This window comes from Myotis davidii, unplaced genomic scaffold (genome assembly GCF_000327345.1).
Source record: "Myotis davidii unplaced genomic scaffold, ASM32734v1 scaffold79, whole genome shotgun sequence".
NCBI classification, from domain to species: domain Eukaryota; kingdom Metazoa; phylum Chordata; class Mammalia; order Chiroptera; family Vespertilionidae; genus Myotis; species Myotis davidii.
Genome location: NW_006294339.1, coordinates 7,452,522 through 7,459,390, shown reverse-complemented (window position 1 = coordinate 7,459,390; position 6,869 = coordinate 7,452,522).

Below are 6,869 nucleotides of genomic sequence, written 5' to 3'. Positions count from 1 at the left end.
TCTGGGATCTTGCCTTCCATTTCTTTTTCCCAATCAGATCACCCGAGTAGGAGACTGAGAAATTGGCCAAAATACTTCACATAATATGATCAGTCTCCTCATCTGTAAAATGAAAGACTTTGGTGAAGGATCTGAGCTGCACTACAGCTCTGCTGTCCATGTGTCCTGATTCCAGATGGTGAGGCACTCACACACTCCGGGTGGAATAAATGTAAAGCATCCGGCACTCATCTGGACCTAATGGATGGATTGGGACTCAGAGCCAAGAGTATGACCACAATTATGGTGAAACCATGGGGAATAGATGGCTGAAGTTTCTGGTAATGAAAAAATGACTCCTTTCTCCCCCTCAAAGCTCCTTAGAGGGATTCTAATATGAGATCTCTTCCTGCCCAAGCATTACACAAAGATTTCATCTGATTTTTACCTCTCTTATTTCTCGCCTAGTTTGAAAGCTCCAGGGCCCCTTCCCCTCTTCCTTTGCATCAGTGTCTGACACACCATGTGCAAGCATATGCCACTTTCTGTGGCACCCTGGCCAACCCACAGATTTTACCCGAAAGTAATCCAGGCTGTGAGTCTTTCCCCACTGCTGTCCTGCAAAGAGACACAGACACATGCAGATTGCACTGTATATTAAAACTGGGTCCAGGGACAGAGGATTTAGAGCAGAGAAGGAGCAGGATACACGAGTTAGTATGGAAGTGTGCCCAGGTCAGGCACATGGGGCCTGCATGCAGTAGGGAGAGGGTCCAGCAAAGGGCCTCTCGGAATGCCCTACATATTTCCAGCCAGGAGCCAGGGGTTGGCTGGGTGACTGAGGAATCAGGACAGCTTCTTGGGCGAGGAAGCTGCTTTGTCAGAACAGGGAATTCAGAGCTCTAACTCGTGTCAACAGATGGTCCTTGGTGCCAATTCAACACCAACAGGAATTCACAATTGAGGTGCAGTAAAGGAACGTGTATTCAGTGCAAAACAGCTCAATGGTGACACAGCAAGGCTGTGAAAACAGCAGGGCTGTGAGGCGGCCCTGTGGCCTTGCCCCTCTGCTCTGTGCTCCTCCACTCTGCGCCAGTCTGCCTCTCTCTGCCCCTGTGAGGGGCTGTTTTCCTCTGCTCCAGTGACATGTCTTCAGTGTTTCTGCTCTAGCCAAGGAAACAGTTTTCAGTGTTTGGTGGGAAGGGAAAGTGCACTCCTGAGCCAGAGGGGAACTGGCTTCCAAAACAAAACTCCGGGCCCCTCCTCCCTGATTGGCCCATCCTCATGCAAATGAGAACTCCAATACCTTATAGTTTGGTCCAAAAGGCATGGCCCTATTGGTCAGAATGGAGCTGCTCCGATTGGCTGGTGGAGATGTTAATGGGGATACAGCTGTGCCACTTTAATTGGGCGGGGAAGCCCAAGGGCTGACTCAGAGGCAGGGACATGCAGGAGGCAGGCAGCTTAGTGCAGGCTTCTCCCTGAAGTGTCATTTGCATGAGAGGACCCTGTGCAGAAAAGGCTTCTAGGCTCTGTTTTTTGTGTGTCTTTTTTCCCTAATATTTTTAAAAAATTGATTTTGAGAGAGGCGGAGGGAGAGCTGGAGATATTTTAGAGATCTCATTTGTTCCTTTCTCTTAGGAATCACAGTTCTGAAGTGTCAGTTTTCCAATAGCTGAAAACTTATTTTGATTTACTTTGCCTAATTTTCTGGTTGTTTATGATAGAAGGGCCAGTCCAGTGCCAATTACCATTTCGTAACATGAAGCATAAGTTTCATCACCGTGCTTAGTTTTTATGGAATTTAAGATGGCTGAGAACAACTTTCATTTCCCAAGATAGTCATAATAATCCCCCCTCTGTATTCACACCCCTTTCAGTGTAGCTGACAACTTCTCCCCATCAAGAGATGGACTCTGTGTATATTTCCCTTTCCTCTGGGGTGGCCTGCTGACTGACTTTGGCCAGTAGAATGTGGTGAAATGACTTTTCTGAGCTAGGGCTTCTCCTTGCTCTTTTGGGACTCTGCGACCACCATTTAAATAAGCCCATGTTACCCTGATGGATGAGGAGAAACACATGGCCTCATTATTCCTGACATGTTGCCCTAGATGACAGCTGGCCCACCATACAGCTGTGCAAAGGGCCAACTTAACCAACAGTTGAATGCAGATGCATCATTGACCCCATCACTGACCCCATCCAAAACAAGAACTGCCCAACTAGTCCAGCCTGAATTGCCAACCTTAAATGATTATTGTTTTAAGCCTGGACATTTTGAGGTGCGTTGTTACATAGAAATAGTTAAGTAATACATTCCTTGAGGGCAGGAACAATGTCTTTTTCAATATTAAGAACGATGTCTTTTTTAATATTAAGAATATTGGTAGGGACCAATAAAAGGAATAAAATAAGGTACAAGTGCCTGGCTTGCATGGCTAAGTGGTTAAGCATCAACCTATGAACCAGGAGGTCACAGTTCGGGCACTTGCCCAGGTTCCAGGCTTGATCCCCTGTGTGGGGTATGCAGGAGGCAGCCAATCAATGATTTTCTCTCATCACTGATGTTTCTATATCGCTCTCCTTCTGTGAAATCAATAAAAATCTACGTTTTTTAATTTAAAAGGGTCGAATCATTGTAGGCTGGCACTAGATTGTACCTATTGACTAAAATTAGATCTCTGCCAATGTCCTGTCACCTCACTCCAATGTCCTATTTCTCAGTCCCGATGCCAACTTCTGTTATAACCCTTCAGTGACACAGTGCAAAGTGAAGGCTTGTTCTTAGCTCACTGTTCCATTTCCCAGCTGGCTTTCTGGAATGGGGCCACTTATTCCATTTCCCCATGCTTATTTCTTAAGAACAGGTTAATGTTCCTAGATGGGTATTTTCTACTTTTTGGGTCACACTGTGTTTTTGTGCATGCACCATGAGCTATCTGTTCTGCTCTGAAAATCTAACAACCTTTCCCTCTTACTTTTGAAACAGATACTAAGCAAGAATAAAGGGTCAAATGCAAAGGCTCACTTTCCAGGGCTGGCACTGAATCGTGACGGTGCCTAGTACAACTGTCAAGGTCAGAAAAAAAGGCTTCTCTTCACCCAAATACATCAAGAGTCCAAAGATAACACATAAAACAACATTAAAAGACTCAGTGCAGGGGGCTGGATAGCATGGGGAGTCAGATGAACTGGGGTTAGGGTTCTGAAGCTACGCTGGCCTGAATTCAATCCAGGTATTCTCATTTATTAATTTTTGCTTGCACATTAAACAGGACACTTTACCTTTCTGAACCCATTTCCCAGTCTTCAAAATAGAATTAATAATATCTGTGTGGTTGATGATGAGATTGGTCCAAAGAGCCACTATCCCTCTCCGGTGGCCTTTCTCTGTGGTGTTCCTCCCCGTGGGATGATTACACATAATCACCCTGATATATGCAGGAAGGCATGTCATTTGGCCAATAAATGAGAGCACAAGTTCCATGAATCTCTTCTCAGTGCTTAAGAGTGAGCTAGTAGTTCTTGTTTCCATTTCCTCTGCCATGAAACTAGCAATGTCCTAGATAAGGGCCTGTCAGCCTACATCCAGGTGTCAAAGACATAGAGCAGAGCCATAGCTGATTCAAAATGGATATGTGATGTGAAAAATGAAACTATTTTATTGAGAGCCACTAAAATTTTGAGACTGTTAGTTACTATAGCATAACTTATCCTACACTGTCTGATAAAACTGTATATTTATATACACTGAGTGGCCAGATTATTATGACCGGCCAGATTATTATGACCACCCCATCAGTACTTCATTGCCACTTCCAAAAATACTGAAGATTAAAAACTTCCCAAGCAAATACTATCAAGGTTTTATTATTATTATTATTTGCATAACTAATTCACTTCATTGTACTGATGGGGTGGTCATAATAATCTCTCTGACCGGTCATAATAATCTGGCCACTCAGTGTATATATGACATTTATATGTAACATGGTGTATATGTATTATAAATTTATATTTATTAAAGTTATATTTATATATATTAAAGAAGGGCATAGTGTACATGACATATAATAAATTGTAGCTGCAACACTGTTATGGTTATTTCAAACAACACCTCTAGTTATGACACTGAAGAGCTTAATTCTCTACCTTTTTTACTAGCAATTTGACCTTTTCCTCGTTGGGTGCATAGAGCAGTAAATCCTTCTCTCTACTGACTCCTAGACCATTATAGGTTTTTTGGCAGGGCTGCCACATTGTGAAAGCCCAGGAGGCTGTCACTGGTAGTCTAGGTCAGTGGTTGGCAAACTGCGGCTTGCGAGCCACATGCGGCTCTTTGGCCCCTTGAGTGTAGCTCTTCCACAAAATACCATGTACAGGCGCGCACGTACAGTGTGATTGAAATTTCATGGTCCATGAACAGATGTTGGTTTTCAGCCTGGGCAAGTCTATTTTGAAGAAGTGGCGTTAGAAGTGGGGGGTGGACATATAGAGAGGATGAATGAAAGGAGATAGACGAAACAAGTATACAAGATGAGTGTGGATGGGAGAGTTGGAAGGGGTCAACCTCAGCGAACATACCTCAATCAGATTGAGGACGTTTTTAGCAAAGGCCAGCTTAGGAGTACCCTAATTAAGTTAATAACAATGTACCTACCTATATAGTTTATGTTTAAAAAATTTGGCTCTCAAAAGAAATTTCAATCGTTGTACTGTTGATATTTGGCTCTGTTGACTAATGAGTTTGCCGACCACTGGTCTAGGTGAACAGTGCTCTCAGGGGTGGGGACTGTGAACAGCCCTATGTGTGGGCCTGCTCCTTAGCTGAGTGTATGACCATTTTTGGGATCTGAAACCTGCTCACCTCTTCAATCACATCTCTTGCCAAACGACCAATTTTCTACACAGGACAATCTGCATGTCTTTATATAAAGTACCAGAGGCCCAATGCATGAAATTCTTGCAAGAGTGGGCCCTCCTTTGCCCGGCTGCTGGCACCGGCTTCCCTCTGGCACCAGGGACCCGGGCTTCCCTCCAGCCACCAGCTTCCAGAAGGAGATCCGGTCTAATTAGCATATTACACTTTATTATAGATGTTTTCTGCAAGAAACGTCTAATCACACCTGGCAGACTCAACTTTGATGTCATTTTTCCTGACTCTCCCAGTCAGTTGCTCCCTCCTCCATCCATTCTCTGAGAATGTTAGTCAAAAATTTTAATTTGCTATTGCCATGTAATCTCCCAATTATACTCAGCTTTGCAGAGACGATTGTGCCTTGCTCACACAGGCTCAGTACCTAATGGTTTTGATGCATAGTAGATGCTCAGAGAATGTTTGTTGAAACTCTGGGTGGGGAGGAGCCAAGGGACTGAGGCAGAGCAGAAATATTAATGCTTCAGTGTGTCAGAAGTTTCTGTTACTATGCAGCAAGCCATTTACCTCTCAGCACCTTAGTTGCATATTCTGGACAATGTGGACTTCAAAGATTGCTCACTAAGACCCCTTCTACTTCTAAAAATCTGACCTGGAGGGAAGAACTTCTCAAAGGGCAAAGTGACCTCCCAAAATTCACTCCTCTGTAAAAACCCTGAGAAGACTAGCAAACTTGTCAAAATCAACATTTCCAGAACTATGGAGATTAACTGAATTTTTGCAACGATCTGAGCACTTAAGAAAAAAAAAAGCCGGATATCAGTAAGAAGTGAGCTCTGAGGCACTTTAAAATAGCCAAAGCAAACCTGAAAAAGAAAATTTAGGACTCATATTTCCTAATTTTAAAACTTACTACAAAGCTATGGTAATCACAATTGTGTGGTACTGGCACAAGGGCAGACACATAGACCAATGCACCAGACTTGAGTGTTTAGGAATAAAAGCATTCAGGAAAGGTCAGGTGATTTTCAACAAGGGGGCCAAGACAATTCAATGGAGAAAGAATAATCTTTTCAAAAAGCTGTAAAAATTATCTCAAAATACATAAAAATGATCTCAAAATGGCTCACAGACTAGTATAGGATGTAAACTTATAAAGATCCTAAAAGAAAGCATAGAAGGAAATCTTCCTGACTTTGATTTTCTTAAATATAACACCAAACGCAAAAGTAAAAAAGAAAAAAATTGATAAACTGGAATTCGTCAAAATTAAAATCTTTTGTTCTATAAACAAAACTTCCAAAAGAATAAAGGGAAAATCCACAGGAGAGTATAAAATTATTTATAAGTCACATATCTAATAAGAATCTGGATCCACAATAAATAACAATACAAAAACAAACAGACTAATTAAAAAACTGAAAAATTTGAATAGGCTTTTCTTTAAAGACTAGAGGCCCAGTGCACAAAATTTGTGCACTTGGGGGGAGTGTGTGTGTGTGTGTGTGGGGGGGGGGTGGTCCTCAGCCAGGCCTGCACCCTCTCACAGTCCAAGAGCCCTCCGGGGATGTCTGACTGCTTGGCCAGCAGTTGGACATCCTTAGCGCTGCTGCAGAGGCAGGAGTCTCTCTGCTGCTGCACTTGCCTGCCGTGACCCCACCGATGCATGATTGGAACTGGGGAGGGACGTGGGAGGTTGGCCAGTGGGGAGGGACCATGGTGGGAGGGCTCCAGGGCATATCCAGCCCATCTTACTCAGTCCCAATCAGCCAGACCCCAGCAGCAAACTAACCTACTGGTTGGAGCATCTGCCCCCTGGTGGTCAGTGCACATCATAGCAAGCAGTTGAGCAGCCTTAGCATATCATTAGCATATTATGCTTTGATTTGTTGACTGGCCAATTGGAACGGACACTTAGCATATTAGGCCTTTATTATAGAGGACTAGGGGCCAGGTGCACGAAATTCGTGCACTGAGTGTGTGTGTGTGGGGGGGGGGGGGGGGGGGGGGCGGG